Here is a 23,376-nt window from a genome sequence, read left to right as displayed (position 1 = left end):
ATACAGTGAATACACTTGGTACTGTCAACCGTAGTAACAATCTTGTATGGTATATTATGTGTCGTAAGGGTTATGACACCTCAGGACCAATCCCACAAAATTAAATCTGATTAAAACACAGATCCTATTTCGTTTCGTTTTTTATAGTTTAAAATTTCGTTTTACTTGTCTTTACTACACTAGGATCCGGAAGAGTTGTTATATTACTCGCGTTCTGGATGACGTGAGGGATTAGCCAATGAAACGGTCTGTTACGGCGAGTTGTTGGTGCGAGGTGCAAGGAACTGTGGGTAACCGACTAGAAACATCAACGCTGATTGGTTAATCAAATGTCTGACGTCATAGGATCAAAAGCCACTCGTATCAAATCTGATGCGACCTTTCACTACAACGGGCCAGATCTTCATGTAGTGTAGGCCATCGAAAGTATAAAAAACGAAAGCAAATATAGATCTGTATTTTAATCAGATTGCAGAAAATTAAAAGCTCAGTATGTTACATATTGTGGGTGGCTATCTGAAATTTTTTCACGCCTCGATTCGAGGGGGTCATGGTCTCTTAAGTGGGTAAGGCGCTTGCTCACTAACCTGGAGGTCCGGTGTTCGATTCCTGCTTTGGCCGAGAAAGTTCATTCAGATTTCCCGGCGTGGTTCCCCCTTGTCAGTGATGCTGGACGAAGGGCCTGACAAAGACAGCTGTCTAGTCGTTCGGATCGGACGAAAAACCGAGGTCCCGTGTACACATTTGGAATTCGATATAAGAGTAGGCCGTAATGCCGCTGTCCGGGCAAAATTTCCTTCTTAGCACACTGTATGGCATATGCCCGTCTTCATTAGCCCAGTTCGGAGCAGAACAGTAGGACGTTAAACCCCATTTCATTTCATTTCATTTCGCTCGATTCGATTATGTCATCATTCCCCCACTCCTCTATGGTCTATTTCGTCACTTCATATTCATGGTTATTGTGAACCGTCCAGTACCACTAGTGCGTGGGTCGTGGCGTGGGGGTGACAGACTGTACAAATGTTCTGTCAACTCTCACAAAACAGGCAGAATTGACAGGCAGGTCTCGAGATTCTGTCACATTTCTGATCCTCTCGTTCACACGAATTTGCTCCATAGGAATAATATAATTGTAGAATTGTAAAATGAAATCAATCGCTTTGTTATAATACTTAAGACCTCGCTCAATAATATTTGTGGAAAACTCGTCGCAGTTAAGGATTGATTCATTCTGAAAATTCGGGTCACAAAGAACTTTTTCGGGCGAGCCAGCGTCTTACTCACTTAGCCACCGTGGCTCCCGGAGCAGAAGAATAGGACGTTAAACCCCATTTCATTTCATTACATTTTCCTACTTTTCTGAACCAATCGGACTATTATGCAAAATGATATGACGTAAATTTTCAATGGACCGTGGCATTTCTTCATTGTTTTTTTTTTTGTCCCATCTACACAACTTGACACTGTTCTTTGCCAGGCCCTTTGTCCTGCACTACCGACAGGGAGAAACCACGCTGCAAAATCCCGGGGAACTTTCTTGACCAACAGCAGGATCAGTGTACATAATTAAAGTATTGAGAGGAATATGGCCGATAACTCGACAACCCGACATCACACTTTAACCCTACAATATGACATTTTCACGCGACTATGGTGGCTGATTGGTATCATGTCGTGATGTCGTGGTGTCGCCCTTCATAAGGCGACAACCCAACAACCCGACATCACGACATCACGACATTATAACACGACAACCCGACACCACAACATCACATTTTTAACCCGACAGTACGACATTTTCACACGACATTAAGAATGTCGTAATGTCACGTAAAAATGTCGTATTGTCGCGTAAAAATGTCGTGATGTCGGGTTGTCTGTCGAGTTGTCGACTTTATTAATCAATGTTAAAGCGGCCATGAATAATAGAGTGCTGTCCCTTGCCGAGAACAAGTCAGCCCCTACTATCTCATCCTTCACTAACTGCGAATCAAGCTGGCCCTCACTACCAAATTCGCTGGATGACCATGTCTTTAGTGTACTCACGTGCTCGGTATGGGCTCATTGGAGCCTTCGATAATTAAAATGAATTGAAAGTAGTCTTTAGTAACCCATTTCTTTGCTCAAAATAAAAATGTTTTTATCTCTTCTAAAGTATATAATCGTGAATGTGCCAGAAATTAATAAGTAGATTTAAAGAGTCATAGAAACCTACTTTCCGGTGATGTATGAGAGAGAGAGAGAGAGAGAGAGAGATATGGGGTTTAACGTCCACTCGACACAAACTAGGTCATTTCGGGACTAACGTATGGTTTAATTTTATTTCAATAATTCGCTTGCGCGTAGGGGTCTTCAGTAGTGGGAGGAAACCGGAGGACCCGGAGAAAACCCACGAGGTTGAACAGGCGACCTACTCCTTGTCACGTACAACCAGGGAATAGAAACCACGCCAGTTGACTCAATGACAGACTTTATGATTCAGCGCGCACACACTAACCATTCAGCCATCCACCCCCGATGTATGACAAAATAACTGGAATTTCGTATTAAGACACGTATGTTGACATTAAACACTCGCCCCACCCCGGCACTCTCTTTAATTCAGCCAGTAAAGGCTACCAAACTTGTATCAATTTTAATTTAAACTAGCGGCTGCCAGGCAGGACACGCCCACATTTTCGAGAGATGGATAGAGAACAAGCTAAAAAGAAAGTGATTTTTCCTACAATCAAGGGCCATAATTCAGGAAATTACAATTCGATATGCGCAAATATCGAAAGGAACCGAGATTTTTGTGTTATAAACTTATATTTCAAGTTTCAACAAAATTGGATAAAAATTGTGACCTCTATAGGGTCCACAACCTTGATATACCATATTTTTACGCTATTTGAGAACGAAGGGCGGCCATTTTGTCTGTCAATTTTGGGCTGATTTTCACGAAATTCGAACTCAGTCGTCCTTAGGGTGTAACGGTGATATAATAATACGGTTTTTTAAATCGGATAAAAATTATGACCTCTAAAGGGTCCACAAGCTAAAAACGCGATTTTTCGTACAATCAGGGGCCATAATTCAGAAAGTTACGGTCCGATATGCGTGTATATTGATAGGAACCGAGATCTTTGGGTGATAAACTTACATTTCAAGTTTCAACAAAATTGGATAAAAATTGTGACCTCTATAGGGTCCACAACCTTGATATACCGTATTTTTGCGCTATTTGAGAACGAACGGCGGCCATTTTGTCTGTCAATTTTGGGCTGATTTTCACGAAATTCGAACTCAGTCGTCCTTAGGGTGTAACGGTGATATAATAATACGTTTTTTTAAATCGGATAAAAATTATGACCTCTATAGGGTCCACAAGCTAAAAACGCGATTTTTCGTACAATCAGGGGCCAAAATTCAGGAAGTTACGGTCGGATATGCGCGAATATCGAAAGGAACCGAGACCTTTGGGTTATAAACTTATATTTCAAGTTTTCAACAAAATCGGATAAAAATTGTGACCTCTATTCGGTCCACAAGCTAAAAACGTGATTTTTCGTACAAACAATTGTGGACGAGCGGACGGACGTCCGGACGGACAGGGGCGACGGCATAATACGTCCACATGAAAATGTGGGCGTATAAAAAGTATATATGCATTTCGCCTAAAATATAATAAATGCATTTCAAGAGAGGATTAACTTTACTTTTCAGTATAGATATACGGAATTTTGGATTAAGCCCCGTATATTTATTTCAAATCCCCCCCCCCCCGATTTCACTTTTCAAGGCAAGTAAATATAAATGTGCCAGAAAATTATTTATATATTTGAAAAGAACAGTGAACGTGCTTTCTTCTGATATGTAGCATGATATCTTGAATTTCGTATTAAGACCCGTAATTTGGCAGTGTGGGCCAGCTTGATTCGCAGTTAGTGAAGGGCCCAGAGTAAAAATACAGTGGTAAAGGGTAAGTATTTTTAGTGAAGGATGAGATAGTGAGGGCTGATTTGATCTCATGGACGTGACACACCCTTTCAGTCATACCAGATATGAAAAAAATAATATTTGCTTTCAAAAAGTGGTACCGAACTGTCAAAATTGTAGTTTTTGCTAAATTTACGTCACTTCCGTTGCTGAAAGGCAACTTTAACGGTAACAATAAAAATGACATCTTGGACCACGGAGCATATGAATTTTGTTTTATACAAATCGAACAATAAATAATTAATCCAGGACTGAAAAACTAAATTATCCAATGGGGGCCAAAGAAAAATACGGTGACAAAAAATGTTGACATTTTTGGTCAAATCAGATGACCCTGAGTAAAATACCACATAAAAATATTCATTAATAAAAAAGTTTTTCGTAAAAATTTAAATTTTCAAAATTTAGCGCCTAATATTTCTGAAGATTCGTCGAAAATAAAAATTTAAAGAACAGTAGCTATGTGCCTTGTCTCTGCCTATGTCAAAATATATCCAATGTTAAAATCCGACGATTATTGTTAACATTACCGCAATATTTCAAAAATCGACAACTTCGACGATTTCGGACATTTCGCATTGTCGCAGAACGTTCGAAATAGCTTTAATCTCTAAGTCACACCCACTTTCCCGGTAAAACCGAAGACATCGAATCGATCCGACAAGTAGTTTGAAAAAAAAATAATAAGAAGAAGAAGAACTAGAACTGCGAAGCAGTAATGACGGGTTTCACTGGTGTCACGTTACCCTTGAACTTATGTCACTTCCGGTGCCACGTAACCCTTGAACTCATCACTTCCAGTACCAATGGAACCGATAAACAGATATCCACAAACTTTGCACGCAACAAATAAAATGGAAGCAGAATCAACAAAATCCAGCAATATCAATTCATTTTATACATTTGTTACATGTAAGTGATCCTGACAAAATTACATTACTTCCGGTGATAATGAAAAAGTTAAATTATTTTTATGAAATCAGAAATGGCATTAGGCATCACATGGTGAAAATTTTATGTAAATCGAATATTAATTGCTACTGTTGTAAACCAAAAACCTTAAAAAGTGACTTGTAGAAAATCGTCTATTTCTCTGCAACCGTACAAGTTAGAAACCATTTTTTGGTATCTGTATGATTGTGTGGGTTCAATGTATGTGTTGATTGGAATCAAATATCATAATTTTAAACACTTTACAAATCAGACACATTTGAATAAAATTTCTGCTTTGAAGGCTAAAAATACAGTTTTTGCCAAAATGACGACTTCCGGTGATAATGAAACTTGTATGAAATCGTAAATGGCATTAGGCATCACACACTGAAAATTTTATGAAAATCGAATAATAATTCGATTTTATGGACCAAAAACCTTGAAAAGTTACCTGTTGAAAATCGTTCATTTCTCCGCAACTGAACAAGTTAGAAACCATTTTGTGATATCTATATGATCGTATTGGTTCATTCTATTAGTTGATTGAAATCAAATATAAAAATTAAAAAAAAATAACAAATACGACTCATTGAATAAAATATCTCTTTTAAAGGCTAAAAATACATTTTTTGCCCAAATGGTGTCATTTCCGCTGACAGTGAAAATGTTAAATTGGTTTGACCTAGTCAAAATTAGCATAAGGCATCAAATGGTAAAAAAAAAAATTGAAAATCGAATAATAATTTACTCCTTTGCAGGCAAAAAAACCCATAAAAAGTGACGCATGCAAAAATTGGCTATTATTCGGCAACCGCTCATATTACAAACTAATTTTCACATACATTCTCTTCGTATGGATAATTGCTACGAGTTTTTGAATTTTACGAAGAAATATTTTAAAATATGAAGACGCTGAATGGTTTTTAAATAGCTTAATTTCACACCGTTTTTCACCTTTTAATCGAAATGGCCCAAAAACGAAATCGAAATTAAGAAAACTGAGTCCGATGTTTTGTGCACATTTACATGGCGCATTCTTTTGGGAATATCAAATTTTGAAAAAATAATATTTGGTTTCAAAAAGTGGTACCGAACTGTCAAAATTATAGTTTTTGTTAAAATTATGTCACTTCCGATGCCGACAGATAACTCTATCGATAACAAAAAAATGATATTTTGCAAAAAGAAGCATATGAACTTTGTTTTAAACAAATCGAACAATAAATAATCAATCTAAGACCGAAAAACTGAATTTGCCAATGGCAGCTAACGCAAATTACTGAGACATAAATTATTCACATTTTTGCTCAAATCAAATGACCCTTTAGCCATGGATAAAATACCATAAAGAAATATTCATTAATAAAAAAAATGTTTGTAAAAATTTAAAATTTTAAAATTTGGCGCCTAATATCACCGAAGATTCATCCAAAATCAAAAATCTAAAGACCCGTAGCTATGTGCCTTGTCTCTGGCTATGTCAAAATGTATCAAATGTTAAAATCCGGCTATTATTGTTAATATTACGGCAATATTTAGAAAAAAACAACTTCGGTGAATTCGGACATTTCGCATTGTCGCAGAATGTTCGAAACAGATTTAATCTCTAAGTCATGCCATCTTTCCTGTAAAACCAAATATATCGGATTAATCCGACAAGGAGTTTCTGAGATATACTCAAGTGGAAAATAAAACGGCCAATGTGTTGCGCGCAATGCTGAAGGCTTTCACGGTCGCAAAGGCGTCACACGATCGCCAGATATATGACAAAAGACTATCCCCACAACTCCCACCCCCCCACCCCCCCCCCCCCCAAAAAAACCCACACTCTAGCATAACTCAGATATTGACCCCTAAACATGCTCCAACTCGTAAAAATACGCTGTTTTCAATTTTCGATCTCTTTTTTCGGCTACCCATGACAATTAGAAAATTGTACAAGGGTTTCACACAATACACTACCCAGTAGAATCTCGATTGAGCAAGTTTGAAAAAAATCATTGGCGGCTTTTCCGAGAAAAGTAATTATATAACTGTTAAATTAAACAACGGATAACTCCTACCTCTAATAAAATGATTTATATAATTAGTAAATAATTATTATTATCTAATAATTGTTGTTTTTTGACAAATATAGTGTAACCAATATATACATTGTACTTTTATAATCAATATGATACTGTGCATTAGTCGTGTTTCTTTTCTTATGATTTGAATTTCTTCATGCAATATTTGTAAATCGCCAGTAGGAATAAATGTCTCTTATATAGATACATTATACTGGCTGGAAATTACACGGTAGGCTATCCTTGGGGACTGTTTGTAAATCGCCATTAGGAATAAATGTTTCTTATATAGATTCATTATGCTGGCTGGAATTTGCACGGTAGGCTAGCCCTTTGGGACTGCGCTGTATCATACGGTCTGTCATTGAGTCAACTGACAGGGGTTCGGTTGTACGTGACAAGGAGTAGGGTCGCCTGTCCGGTTTCCTCCCACTGCTAATGACCCCTACGCGCAAGCTAATTATTGAAATAAAAATAATGAACCACATGTGAGTCCCGAAATGACCTCTAAACATGCTCGTACAGCGGCGCTAGTCTTCTTTTATATAGAATTCCAACCGCCAAGGGATCTTTTACGGCCACACCAATGTGTACACGGGACTTCGGAATCGCGTTCATGTCAGCTACTCAAATATGTAACTGGTTCAAAAATTGATTGAATATTCAATGAAATATCGCCAATTTTCTGGTTTCGTGCACGTTAAAGATTTGACGTCACTAATAAAATTTTAATATTAATTACAGATAGAGTCCATCCTCAAACAGCGTCACGCCTTTTATCACAGGTACAATATTCGATACTACTGTACGATACTACTGCAACTGCTTAACAAATTGGACTTTCTTATAAACAGCGCGAGCCGTCGATTTCTATCCAGATGATTACCGGTATAAGATAATTTTGACAAAGAAGCAACAATATTAATTCAAAGACTAATTATTACACACAGCTATCAACTATTTCTGTTACAGGGTCACTATACCCATATTTTGGATAGAAGAAAACACTCATAGTTGAAATAATTTTAGTTCAAATATCATCACTGATAAAAGCACTCTTGATTTGGCTCTATACGTTGACAAAACGTACAGATTGTATCCCCTCTTATGTTTCGCTTAACAATGAAAGGTGCCGTGTTCAATTTTCGATTCCTTTGTTCTGCTACTCCTGAAATTTGGAACTGTTGTACAATGGTTTTATATATAACACTACTGATAGGCCTCTCTGTAGAAGAAGTTCCAAAAAAATATTATGTTGACTTTTCGAGAAATAGACCTCTAAAAATGCTCCAAATCGTAAAAATACGACGTTTTCGATTTTCGATCTCATTTTTCGGCTACCCCTGACATTTCAAAAAATGATACAGTGGTTTCACACAACAGAGTACCCATTTATCTCTCGATTGAGAAAGTTTTAAAAAAATCGTTGGGGGAGTTTCCGAGAAACATGCGTCTGAAGTTGCTCGAAATCGCAAAATACCTTACTTTTCAAGGTCATATAAGTTTTTTAGTTTTTGATAGAAACTTGTCGCTGCAGTACCATCTGATAGACAATTCAATTGGCTATTAAACGATATAAAACTTTAACTAAACGACAAGAACACTGTTGATACATCGCATTTTCCGCACAGACGCCCATTTTTCACAATTTTGTCAAAGTTTGGATACCTTTCTTGAAAAGGGAAAAATCAATATTCAGAACACTATCTGTTAGTTTCAGAGATCTACACGAATTGTAAATGGAATAATAAAAACAACAAAAAATAGTTTTGCGAATGGTACAAAAACAGTCTTTTAGTCTCAGATAACAAATAAAACCCGAAATCATAATTATCAACCTCAACTTTCCTTTATACTAAAAAAGGGTCGACTTTCTTATAAATAGCTGCAGCAGGGAGCTTTATTTTAAATGGTATAAAGAGATGACGTCATGTACACAAAAAAACGGTGGTTTCATACCGCGGGGGGGGGGGGGGGGTAACACGCGCGCGCGCGCTGTATCATAAAGTCTGTCATTGAGTCGACTGTCGTGGTTTCGAATCCCCGGTTGTACGTGACAAGGAGTATGGTCGCCTGTCCAACCTCGTGGGTTTTCTCCGGGTCCCCCGGTTTCCTCCCACCAACAAAGACCCCTACGCGCAAGGGAATTATTGAAATAAAATCAAACCATATGTTACTCCCGAAATGACCTAGTTTATGTTAAGTGGACGTTACACCCATTTCTCTCTCTCTCTCTCTCTCATACCTTTCTAACCAGGGTGGGGGGTTGGATGGCTGAGTGGTTAGCGTGAGCGCGTTGTATCATAAAGTCTGTCATTGAGTCGACTGGCGTGGTTTCGAATCCCCGGTTGTACGTGACAAGGAGTAGGGTCGCCTGTCCAACCTCGTGGGTTTTTCTCCGGGTCCTCAGGTTTCCTCCCACTGCTAAAGACCCCTACGCGGAAGGAATTATAGAAATAAAATTAAACCGTATGTTAGTCCCGAAATGACCTAGTTTGTGTCGACTGGACGTTAAACCCCATTTCTCTCTCTCTCTCTCTAACCAGGGTAATTATATAACTGTTAAATTAAACAATGGATAACTCCTACCTCTCAAATGATTTATATAATTAGTAAATAATTATTATTATCTAATGATTGTTGTTTTGTGACATATATAGTATAACCAATATATACATTATACTTTTGTAATCAATATGATACTGTGCATTAGTCGTGTTTATGTTCTTATGATTTTAATTTCTTCATGCAATATTTGTAAATCGCCAGTAGGAATAAATGTCTCTTATATAGATAAGTTATGCTGGCTGGAATTTGCACGGTAGGCTATAGCCTTTGGGACTGCGCTGTATCATACGGTCTGTCATTGAGTCAACTGGCTGGGTTTCGATTCCCCGGTTGAACGTGACAAGGAGTATGTCGCCTGTCTAAACTCGTGTGTTTTCTCCGGTTTCCTCCAGCTGCTAAAGACCCCTACGCGCAAGCTAATTGTTGAAATAAAAAAAAAATAAAGCATATGTTAGTCCCGAAATGATCTCTAAACATGCTCGTACAGCGGCGCTAGTCTTCTTTTATATAGAATTCCAACCGCCAAGGGATCTTTTACGGTCACACCAATGTGTACACGGGACTTCGGAATCGCGTTCATGTCAGCTACTCAAATATGTAACTGGTTCAAAAATGGATTGAATATTCAATGAATTATCGCCAATTTTCTGGTTTCGTGCACGTCAAAGATTTGACGTCACTAATAAAATTTTAATATTAATTACAGATAGAGTCCATCCTCAAACAGCGTCACGCCTTTTATCACATGTGCAATATTCGATACTACTGTACGATACTACTACAACCGCTTAACAAATTGGACTTTCTTATAAACAGCGCGAGCCGTCGATTTCTATCCAGATGATTACCGGTATAAGATAATTTTGACAAAGAAGCAACAATATTAATTCAAAGACTAATTATTACACACAGCTATCAACTATTTCTGTTACAGGGTCACTATACCCATATTTTGGATAGAATAAAACACTCATAGTTGAAATAATTTTAGTTCAAATATCATCACTGATAAAAGCACTCTTGAATTGGCTCTATACGTTGACAAAACGTACAGATTGTATCCCCTCTTATGTTTCGCTTAACAATGAAAGGTGCCGTGTTCAATTTTCGATCCCTTTGTTCTGCTACTCCTGAAATATCGAACTGTTGTACAATGGTTTTATATATAACACTACTGATAGGCCTCTCTGTAGAAGAAGTTCCAAAAAAATATTATGTTGACTTTTCGAGAAATAGACCTCTAAAAATGCTCCAAATCGTAAAAATACGACGTTTTCGATTTTCGATCTCTTTTTTCGGCTACCCCTGACATTTCAAAAAATGATAGAGTGGTTTCACACAACAGAGTACCCATTTATCTCTCGATTGAGAAAGTTTTAAAAAAATCGTTGGGGGCGTTTCCGAGAAACATGCGTCTAAATTTGCTCGAAATCGCAAAATACCTTACTTTTCAAAGTCACATAACTTTTTTAGTTTTTGATAGAAACTTGTCGCTGAAGTACCATCTGATAGACAATTCAATTGGCTATTAAACGATGTAAAACTTTAACTAAACGACAAGAACACTGTTGATACATCTGGTTTCGTGCACGTTAAAGATTTGACGTCACTAATAAAATTTTATTATTAATTACAGATAGAGTCCATCCTCAAACAGCGTCACGCCTTTCATCACAGGTACAATATTCGATACTACTGTACGATACTACTGCAACTGCTTAACAAATTGGACTTTCTTATAAACAGCGCGAGCCGTCGATTTCTATCCAGATGATTACCGGTATAAGATAATTTTGACAAAGAAGCAACAATATTAATTCAAAGTCTATTTATTACACACAGCTATCAACTATTTCTGTTGCAGGGTCACTATACCCATATTTTGGATAGAAGAAAACACTCATAGTTGAAATAATTTTAGTTCAAATATTATCACTGATAAAAGCACTCTTGAATTGGCTCTATACGTTGACAAAACGTACAGATTGTATCCCCTCTTATGTTTCGCTTAACAATGAAAGGTGCCGTGTTCAATTTTCGATCCCTTTGTTCTGCTACTCCTGAAATTTGGAACTGTTGTACAATGGTTTTATATATAACACTACTGATAGGCCTCTCTGTAGAAGAAGTTCCAAAAAAATATTATGTTGACTTTTCGAGAAATAGACCTCTAAAAATGCTCCAAATCGTAAAAATACGACGTTTTCGATTTTCGATCTTATCTTTCGGCTACCCCTGACATTTCAAAAAATGAAACAGTGGTTTCACACAACAGAGTACCCATTTATCTCTCGATTGAGAAAGTTTTAAAAAAATCGTTGGGGGAGTTTCCGAGAAACATGCGTCTAAAGTTGCTCGAAATCGCAAAATACCTTACTTTTCAAGGTCATATAACTTTTTTAGTTTTTGATAGAAACTTGTCGCTGAAGTACCATCTGATAGACAATTCAATTGGCTATTAAACGATATAAAACTTTAACTAAACGACAAGAACACTGTTGATACATCGCATTTTCCGCACAGACGCCCATTTTTCACAATTTTGTCAAAGTTTGGATACCTTTCTTGACTACTTCCGGTGATTAGGGGATTTTCATTTATAGTTCATGGACTGGTCTGGTCCTTCGACTTCATATTCCTGAAATTTCAGAAAAATCGTTGGAGCCGTTTTAAAAAAATAAGAACTCTACGATTTGACCATAATGCGAAAAAAAGTGAAAAATCAAAGTCAACATTTCAGAAAAAAAAACTTGGATTGTTGGAATCGGATTGATGTCAGCTATCCAAAAATATAACTGAAATTTAAAAATTCCCAAAAATAGAAAATTTTGAAAATTTTCCATTTTTCGCCAAAAAAATTAGAGCGACAAAGTTTCTAATTTCCACAGTTTTGAACTGCTATCTGCTCAGAAATGTCTCCAGCTATCCAAAAATGTAAATATCTGAAGAATCCATTGAGAATTAAGAGAATAATGCCCGATAATGCACGTTAAAGATTTAACGCATTTCCGCTATGCGCACAAATTTGGAAATAGCTTTAAGCAGTAGCTGCACACCACTTTCCCAACAGAAAATCAAATTTCAGACCTCTGTCTCTTATAGTTGCTGAGAAATAGGCAAAACGGAAAAAAAAAAATATTAATCTTAGTAATAACAATAGTCTTTCACCGAAGGTGAAAGCCTAATAATATTAATCTTAGTAATAACAATAGTCTTTCACCGAAGGTGAAAGCCTAATAATAATATTAATCTTAGTAATAACAATAGTCTTTCACCGAAGGTGAAAGCCTAATTAATCTTAGTAATAACAATAGCCTTTCACCGAAGGTGAAAGCCTAACTAGAACTGCGACGCAGTAATTACGGGTTTCACCGGTGCACCGTTACCCTTGAACATATGTCACTTCCGGTACCGATGAAACCATTAAACACATATAAGCATTGCACACATCAAATAAAATGTACGCAGAATCAACAAAATCCAGCAATATCAATTCATTGTATACATTTGTTACATGTAAGTGATCCTGACAAAATTACATTACTTCCGGAGATAATGAAAATGTTATGAAATCAGAAATGGCATAAGGCATCACATGGTGAAAATTTTATGTAAATCGAATAATAATTTCCACTTTCATAGACCAAAATCATTAAACAGTGACTTGTAGAATATCGTCTATTTCTCTGCAACCGTACAAGTTAGAAACCATTTTTATACGCCCACATGGAAATGAGGTCGTATATTGCCGTCGCCCCCGTCCGTCCGTCCGTCGGTCCGTCATCCCATCGGCCCGTCCGTCCATCGTCCACAATTTCTTGTGAACACTCTACAGACTACATTTATCAACCGGTTGTTTTGAAATTGATATATATTGTTTGCATTAGTGAGATGAAGAATCCTATTTAATATCTCCGAAGATTCGTCGAAAATAAAAAATCTAAAGAACCGTAGCTATGTGCATTGTTTCTGGCTATGTCAAAATGTATCCAATGTTAAAATCCAACGATAATTGTTAATATTACGGCAATATTTCAAAAAATAATAACTTCGACGATTTAGGACATTTCGCATTGTCGCAGAACGTTCGAAATAGCTTTAATCACTAAGTCACACCCACTTTCCCAATAAAACCGAAGACATCGAATAATCCGACAAATAGTTTCTGAGATACAATCAAATTGGAAAAAGAAAAATAATAATAACTAGAACTGCGATGCAGTAATGACGGGTTTCACTGGTGTCACGTTACCCTTGAACTTATGTCACTTCCGGTGCCTCGTTACCCTTGAACATATGTCACATTCGGTACCAATGAAACCGTTAAACAGATTTCCACGTAAGCATTGCACACGCGTTATGAAATGAACGCAGAATCAACCAAATCCAGCAATTTCAATTCCATTTATACATTTGTTACAAAATTTATTACTAACTTACCACTAAGTTAGCTGACTATCTAATGGGAACTTAAAATGTGAAAAAAAGTCTTAAAAAGTGATCCTGACAAAATTGTTTATTTCTCGACAAAGAAAGATGGTAGAAGAAATATTTGGACATCTATATGATCGTATTCATCCAATCTATATCTTCATTGGAATCAAATATCATAATGTTAAACGAATAATAAACATAACTCACTTAAAAAAATATTTGTTTTGAAGGCTAAAAATACAGTTTTTGCGAAAATGACATTACTTCTGGTGATAATAAAAATGTTAAATTAGTTCCATGAAATCATAAATGGCATCAGGCATCGAAAATTTTATGAAAATCAAATAATAATTGACACTTCTATAGACCAAAAACCTTGAAAATTGACTTGTAGAAAATTGTCTATTTCTCTGCAACCGTAAAAGTTAGGAACCATTTTGTGGTATCTGTATGATCGTATTGGTTCATTCTATTTGTTGATTGCAATCAAATGTCATAGATTTAAAAACTTTACAAATCAGAGTCATTTGAATAAAATATCTGTTTTGAAGGCTATAAATGCAGTTTTTGCCCATATGACGCCATTTCCGGTGACACTGAAAATGTAAAATTGGATCCGCCCAGTCAAAAATGGCATTAGGCATCATATGGTGAAAAAATAAAGAAAATCGGATTATAAGTAACTCTTTTACAGGCAAATTAACATGAAAAGTGACTCATGCAAAATTGCCTATTTCTCGGTAACTGGTAATATTACAAACTAATTTTGACATAAATTGTCATCGTGTGGATTAATGCTACAGGTTCGTGAAAGTTGTCAAGAAATATTTTAAAATCTGAAAAATCTGAATGCTTTGTAAATAGTTCATTTTTACACCTTTTTTCAGCTTTAAATCAAAATGATGCAAACGCAAAACCGAAATAAAAAAAATAAAACAAAGCAAGACATATTTTACGTCTTTAGTATGAGCATTCATCTTGATCTATTAAATTTGTAAACATTAATATTTGCTTTTTAAAAGACCTTTCGACACGTCAAAATTGAAGTTTTCGGCAAAATTACGTCACTTCCGGTACCGACAGAAACTTTTATATGTAGAAGTAAGTTGAGAATATGCACCAGGTGGGCTTTTCTTTTACACAAATCAGGCAATAAATAATTTACCCAGAACCCATACACTGAAATTAAAATGCGAAAAATCTTAAAAAGTGATCCTGACAAACTTGGTTTTTGCTCGGCAAGGGAAGATGTTAGAAACAATTTTGTGATATCAATATGATCGTATTGATTGATACTATTTGTCCATGGCAATCAAATATCATAATTTTACACCAATAATGAATATCGCTTACTTCAAACAATTACTTGTTTTAGAGGCTAAAAATACACTTTTTTAGCAAAGTGACGGTACTTCCGGTGATAATGAAAATACTAAATTACTTGTATGAAATCGTAAATAGCATTAGGTATCACACAGTGAAATCTTTATGAAAATCGAATAATAATTGACACTTTTATGGACCAAAAACCTTGAAAACTAACCTGCGGAAAATCGCTTATTTCTCCGCAACTGAACAAGTTAGAAATGACTTTGTGATATCTATATGATCGTATGGGTTCATTCTATTAGTTGATTGGAATTAAATATCATAATTTTGAAAACATTACAAATCAGACTCATTTGAATAAAATATCTGTTTTGAAGGCTATAAATACAATTTTTGCCCAAATTGCGCCATTTCCAGTGACATTGAAAATGTTAAATTGGTTTGAACTAGTCAAAATTGACATTACGCATCAAATGGTGTTTTTTTTATGAAAATCCAATAATAATTGGCTCTTTTACAGGCAAAATAGCGTAAAAAGTGACTCATGCAAAATTGACCATTTCTCGGCAAATACTCATATTACAAACTAATTTTGACATAGATTCTCTTCGTATGGATTAATGCTACAAGTTTATGAAAGTTGTGGAGAAATATTTTGAAATATGAAAAGCCTGAATGGGTTGTAAATACCTCATTTTTACACCTTTTTTCACCTTTAAATCGAAATGGCGCAAATACAAAACCAAAATTAAAAAAAGCGAGTCCGACATTTTGTGCACCTTTTGTAGGGGCATTTATTTTGATCTATCAGATTTGAAAAAAAATTTAACATTTGCTAGTGAAAAGACGTTCCGACTCGACAAAATTGGAGTTTTAGCAAAATTGCGTCACATCCGTGTGCCGATAGAAAACTTGACCGGTAATAAAAAATTGAGAATTTGCACCATTGAGCATATGAACTTTGTTTTATAAAAATCGGGCAATAAATAATCAACCTAAAACCGATAAACTGAATTAGCCAATAGCGGCCAAGAAAAATTATCGAGACAACAAATGTTTACATTTTTGCTCAAATCAGACGACCCTTTAACCCTGGGTAAAATGCCATAAAAAATTATTCATTAATAAAAAAGTTTTTTGTCAAAATTTAAATGTTCAAAATTTGGCGCCTAATATCTCGTCGAAAATCAAAAATCTAAACTACCGTAGCTATGTGCCCTGTCTCAGGCTATGTCAAAATGTATCCAATCTTAAAATCCGACGATTATTGTTAATATTACTGCAATATTTCAAAAAACGACAACTTTGACTTTTCGGACATTTCGCATAGTCGCAGAACGTTCGAAATAGCTTTAATCTCTAAGTCACACCCACTTTCCCAGTCAAACCGAAGACATCAAATTGATCCGACAAGTAGTTTCTGAGATATGCTCAAGTGGAAAAAAAAAAAATAATAACTAGTCCTGCAAGCAGCACTGAACCGGCTTTCAGGAGTCAGACAGGAAGTGTGTCATACAATAGCCCATTTATCGAGCTACCAAACGATACTTTAGATGTTTTGATCCGGTCACACCCGACGGTGAAATCCCGATTGTTCCAAGAACACCGATTTTTTTACTGTCTTTTTTTTTTAAATATCGAAGATTTTTTTTGACTACTTCCTGTTTACGGATCATTATCGGGATAGATTTAACAAGTGGTATGGGAACTTAATTTCCTGTACCAGAAGTTTCAGAAAGATCCATTGGACAGTTTTACCTCCCTTATACCATTAAAAGCAGATTTACTTTGAATGTTACAGTCATTGTGGCATTGAATTCCAGGGTGGAAACATCAGTTTAATTGTTTTAGTGACCAGAAAACAAATTTTGATATGCGTCGGCTTACCCAAAATGAAAGGTTACGTGCCCTTGGCATGCTACAGATCGGCACAACACAGGCGGTTGTGGCGCGGACGATGAATGTTTCTCAGTCTGTCATAAGCAGGCTATGGTCCAGATACCGTGATACACAATCTGTACAGGACAGACCACGCTCAGGTCGACCAAGGGCGACAACTCAACCCCAGGATCGATTTATCCGTACCTTGGCCTTGAGAAATCGTGTCATCACAGCAAATCAGATCAGCGCTCGTCTTCAAACAGATACTGGTGTGAGAGTGAGTGGCCAGACGATTCGGAATCGACTGCATAGGGGTCACCTTCGCGCCCGACGTCCTCGCGTGATCCCTTGTTTGAGAGATCATCACATTCAGGCAAGACGTCGTTGGTGTAGGGATCGTCAACACTGGGATAATCGACGCTGGAGCAATGTGATGTTTTCAGATGAGTCAAGGTTCACTGTTGATTTTTTGGACAGACGTAGGAGGGTGTGGCGTCGTCGAAACGAGCGCTTCCAAGACGTTAACGTCATCAGACATGATCGATTTGGGGGTGGTTCTGTTATGGTGTGGGGAGGCATCACTGTTGCTGGAAGAACGGCTTTACATGTTGTTGCAGGGCGTGTTACAGGCCAGTACTACCGGGACAACATCTTGGCAGTCCATGTTGTGCCGTTCGCACGACGTCATGGCCGCCGTTTCATCTTCCAGGATGACAACGCAAGATGTCACAGGGCCAGGATCGTTACAGGTTACCTCCAACAACAGAACATCACCACATTACCTTGGCCAGCACTGAGTCCCGACCTCTCCCCCATCGAGCATGTCTGGGACATGCTTGGACAGAGGTTACGTCAACGTCAACAACGTCCTGCCAATGTCCAAGAACTTGCTGCTGCGTTGCAACAGGAATGGGACAATCTGGACCAAAATGACCTTAGACGTCTCATTAGGAGTATGCCACGTCGGATCAATGCTTGTTTGGCAAACAGAGGAGGATTTACCCGTTACTGACTTGGTTGTGATGCTGTGGTAACTTTGCTGTTTGACCCCGGGTATCATTTTACCCTTATAATGGTCAGTCTGTGCCTTACTTAGTCTAACGATCATTTGGAATAAATCGATGAATGTGAACTTCATTTCATTTTGTCATTTGTTTCTTCGTCAGTTTCATTAGGTGACTTTAATAACACTTAAAAATCAAAAATCCCCTACTTTTTTTGAATAGTATATTTACAACCCATTCAGCATCCTAATATTTTAAAATATTTCTTCGTAACTTTCATAAACTCGCAGCAACAATCCATACGAAGAGAATGTATGTGAAAATTAGTTTCTAATATGAGCAGTTGCCGAGAAATGGGCAATTTTGCATGAGTGACTTTTTACGCTAGTTTGCCTGTAAAAGAGTCAATTATTATTGGATTTCCATAAAAGTAACACCATTTGATGCGTAATGTCAATATTAACTAGGTCAAGCCAATTTAACATTTTCAATGTCACCGGAAATGACGTAATTTGGGCAAAAACTGTATTTAGAGCCATTAAAACCAATAATTTATTCAAATGAGTCGTATTTGTTATTTGTTTAAAATTTTGATATTTGATTCCAATCAACTAATAGAATGAACCCATACGATCATATAGATATCACAAAATGGTTTCTAACTTGTTCAGATGCGGAGAAATAGACGATTTTCAACAGGTAACCTTTCAAGGTTTTTGGTCCATAAAAGTGTCAATTATTATTCGATTTTCATAAAACTTTCAGTGTGTGATACCTAATGCCATTTACGATTTCATACAAGTAATTTAAGATTTTCATTATCACCGGAAATAACGTCATTTTGGCAAAAACTGTATTTTGAGCCTTCAAAACAGATATTTTATTCAAATGTGTCTGAGTTGTTATGTTTATAAAATTATGATATTTGATTCCAATCAACAAATAGAATGAACCCATACGATCATACAGATACCCGAAAATGGTTTCTAACTTGTATGGTTGCAGAGAAATAGACGGTTTTCTACAAGTCACTTTTTAAGGTTTTCGGTCTATAAAAGTGGCAATTATTATTCAATTTACATAAAATTTTCACCATGTGATGATTATGCCATTTCTGATTTCATTAAACTAATTGAACATTTTCATTATCACCGGAAGTACTGTACACTTACATGTAACAAATGTATAAAATGAATTGATATTGTTGGATTTGGTTGATTCGGCGTCCATTTTATTTGATGTGTGCAATGATTAGGTGGAAACCTGTTTAATGGTTTCATTGGTACCGAAAGTGGAATATGTTTAAGGTAACGTGGCACCGGTGAAACCCGTCATTACTGCATCGCAGTTCTAGTTCTTATTATTATCATTTTTTTTCCACTTGAGCATATCTCAGAAACTACTTGTCGGATCAATTTGATGTCTTCGGTTTTACTGGGAAAGTGGGTGTGACTTAGAGATTAAAGCTATTTCGAACGTTCTGCGACTATGCGAAATGTCCGAAACGCCAAAGTTGTCGTTTTTTGAAATATTGCAGTAATATTAACAATAATCGTCGGATTTTAAGATTGGATACATTTTGACATAGCCTGAGACAGGGCACATAGCTACGGTAGTTTAGATTTCTTGATTTTCGACGAATCTTCGGAGATATTAGGCGCCAAATTTTGAAAATTTAAATTTTGACAAAAAACTTTTTTATTAATGAATAATTTTTTATGGCATTTTACCCAGGGTTAAAGGGTCGTCTGATTTGAGCAAAAATGTAAACATTTTTTGTCTCGATAATTTTTCTTGGCCGCTATTGGCTAATTCAGTTTATCGGTTCTAGGTTGATTATTTATTGCCCGATTTTTATAAAACAAAGTTCATATGCTCCATGGTGCAAATTCTCAATTTTTTTTATTACCGGTCAAGTTTTCTATCGGCATCGGATGTGACGCAATTTTGCTAAAAACTCCAATTTTGTCGTGTCGGAACGTCTTTTCACTAGCAAATGTTAATTTTTTCAAATCTGATAGATCAAGATAAATGCCCCTACAAAAGGCGCACAAAATGTCGGACTCGCTTTTTTTAATTTTGGTTTTGTATTTGCGCCATTTCGATTTAAAGGTATTTACAACCCATTCAGGCCTTTCATATTTCAAAATATTTCTTCACAACTTTCATAAACTTGTAGCATTAACCCATACGAAGAGAATATATGTCAAAATTAGTTTGTAATATGAGTATTTGCCGAGAAATGGTCAATTTTGCCTGTAAAAGAGCCAATTATTATTGGATTTTCATAAAAATAACACCATTTGATGCATAATGTTAATTTTGACTAGTTCAAACCAATTTAACATTTTCAATGTCACTGGAAATGGCGCAATTTGGGCAAAAAATGTATTTATAGCCTTCAAAACAGATATTTTATTCAAATGAGTCTGATTTGTAATGTTTTCAAAATTATGATATTTAATTCCAATCAACTAATAGAATGAACACATACGATCATATAGATATCACAAAATGATTTCTAACTTGTTCAGTTGCGGAGAAATAGGCGATTTTCCGCAGGTTAGTTTTCAAGGTTTTTGGTCCATAAAAGTGTAAATTATTATTCGATTTTCATAAAAATTTCACTGTGGGATACCTAATGCCATTTACGATTTCATACAAGTAATTTAGTATTCTCATTATCACTGGAAGTACCGTCACTTTGGCAAAAAGTGTATTTTTAGCCTCTAAAACAAGTAATTGTTTGAAGTAAGCGATATTCATTATTGGTGTAAAATTATGATATTTGATTGCTATGGACAAATAGTATCAATAAATACGATCATATTGATATCACAAAGTTGTTTCTAACATCTTCCCTTGCCGAGAAATAACCAATTTTGTCAGGATCACTTTTTAAGATTTTTCGCATTTTAATTTCAGTGTATGGGTTCTGGGTAAATTATTTATTGCCTGATTTGTATAAAAGAAAAGCCCACCTGGTGTATATTCTCAACTTACTTCTACATATAAAAGTTTCTGTCGGCACCGGAAGTGACGTAATTTTGCCCAAAACTTCAATTTTGACGTGTCGAAAGGTCTTTTAAAAAGCAAATATTAATGTTTACAAATTTAATAGATCAAGATGAATGCTCATACTAAAGACGTAAAATATGTCTTGCTTTGTTTTATTTTTTTTATTTCGGTTTTGCATTTGCATCATTTTGATTTAAAGCTGAAAAAAGGTGTAAAAATGAGCTATTTACAAAGCATTCATATTTTAAAATATTTCTTGACAACTTTCACGAACCTGTAGCATTAATCCACACGATGACAATTTATGTCAAAATTAGTTTGTAATATTACCAGTTACCGAGAAATAGGCACTTTTCACGTTACTTTGCCTGTAAAAGAGTTACTTATAATCCGATTTTCTTTATTTTTTCACCATATGATGCCTAATGCCATTTTTGACTGGGCGGATCCAATTTTACATTTTCAGTGTCACCGGAAATGGCGTCATATGGGCAAAAACTGCATTTATAGCCTTCAAAACAGATATTTTATTCAAATGACTCTGATTTGTAATGTTTTTAAATCTATGACATTTGATTGCAATCAACAAATAGAATGAACCAATACGATCATACAGATACTACAAAATGGTTCCTAACTTTTACGGTTGCAGAGAAATAGACAATTTTCTACAAGTCAATTTTCAAGGTTTTTGGTCTATAAAAGTGTCAATTATTATTTGATTTTCATAAAATTTTCACCATGTGATGCCTGATGCCATTTATGATTTCATGTAACTAATTTAACATTTTCATTATCACCAGAAGTAATGTCGTTTTCGCAAAAACTGTATTTTTAGCCTTCAAAACAAATATTTTTTGAAGTGAGTTATGTTTATTATTCGTTTAACATTATGATATTTGATTCCAATGAAGATATAGATTGGATCAATACGATCATATAGATGTCCAAATATTTCTTCTACCATCTTTCTTTGTCGAGAAATAACCAATTTTGTCAGGATCACTTTTTAAGACTTTTTTCACATTTTAAGTTCCCATTAGATAGTCAGCTAACTTAGTGGTAAGTTAGTAATAAATTCTGTAAGGATCAAATTTTTGACATATCTAACGCATGGTAACAAATGTATAAATGGAATTGAAATTGCTGGATTTGGTTGATTCTGCGTCCATTTCATAACGCGTGTGCAATGCTTACGTGGAAATCTGTTTAACGGTTTCATTGGTACCGAATGTGACATAAGTTCAAGGGTAACGAGGCACCGGAAGTGACATAAGTTCAAGGGTAACGTGGCACCAGTGAAACCCGTCATTACTGCATCGCAGTTCTAGTTATTATTATTAGGGTTTCACACTGCGTAGCTTGTGTGAAACACTATTGTTTTTGTTAAGATTATTTGGGTTTCACACTGCGTAGCTTGTGTGAAACACTATTGTTTTTGTTAAGATTATTCTTATCATTATTATTATTTTTTTTTTTCCAATTTGATTGTATCTCAGAAACTACATGTCGGTTCGATACGATTTCTTCGGTTTTATTGGAAAAGTGGGTGTGACTTAGAGATTAAAGCTATTTTGGGCATTCTGTGACAATGCGAAATGTCCGAAATCACCGAAGTTGTCGTTTTTTTTTTAAAAAATGCCGTAGTATTAACAAAATCATCGAATTTTAACATATGATGCATTTTGACATAGCAGGAGACCAGGCACATAGCTGTGCTACTTTTGATTTTTGATTGTCGACGAATCTTCGTAGATATTAAGCGCCAAATTTCGAAAATTTAAAATTTTACAAAAAACTTTTTTATTTATGAATATTTTTATACGGCATTTTAACAAGGGTTGAAGAGTTATCCGATTTGACTAAAAATGTCAACATTTTTTGTGTCCGTAATTTTCCTTGGCCGCCATTGGCTAATTCAATTTTTCAGTCCTAGATTAATTATTTATTATTCGATTTGTACAAAAGAAAGTTCATATGCTGCATGGTCCAAAATGTCATTGTTTTGGTTACCGGTAAAGATTCGTGTCGGCACCGGATGTGAACTAAAATCAGCAAAAACTACAATTTTGACAGATTTTGACAGTTCGGTACAACTTTTCGAAAGCAAATTTTTTTTTTTTCAAAATTTGATGTTACCAAAAGTATACGCCATGCAAAGG

The 23,376-nt window shown here is 35.8% G+C and overlaps 2 long non-coding RNA genes across 2 annotated transcripts in view; one reads left to right on the top strand and one right to left on the bottom strand.

Annotated features, from left to right (window-relative positions):
• Positions 1-23,376, top strand: part of LOC126828448 (uncharacterized) — a 121,228-nt gene that overhangs the window by 52,902 nt on the left and 44,950 nt on the right. The gene's annotated exons all lie outside the window — the stretch shown is intronic.
• LOC126828455 (uncharacterized) overlaps positions 11,772-23,376 on the bottom strand; it is a 35,303-nt gene continuing 23,698 nt past the window's right edge. Inside the window, exon 3 of the long non-coding RNA XR_007683086.2 lies at positions 11,772-12,186. This is a non-coding gene — a long non-coding RNA (uncharacterized LOC126828455). The remainder of the gene's footprint in view (positions 12,187-23,376) is intronic.

This window comes from Patella vulgata, chromosome 7 (assembly GCF_932274485.2).
Source record: "Patella vulgata chromosome 7, xgPatVulg1.2, whole genome shotgun sequence".
Classification (NCBI taxonomy): Eukaryota; Metazoa; Mollusca; class Gastropoda; family Patellidae; genus Patella; species Patella vulgata.
This window is presented reverse-complemented; position numbering and strand designations above follow the sequence as displayed.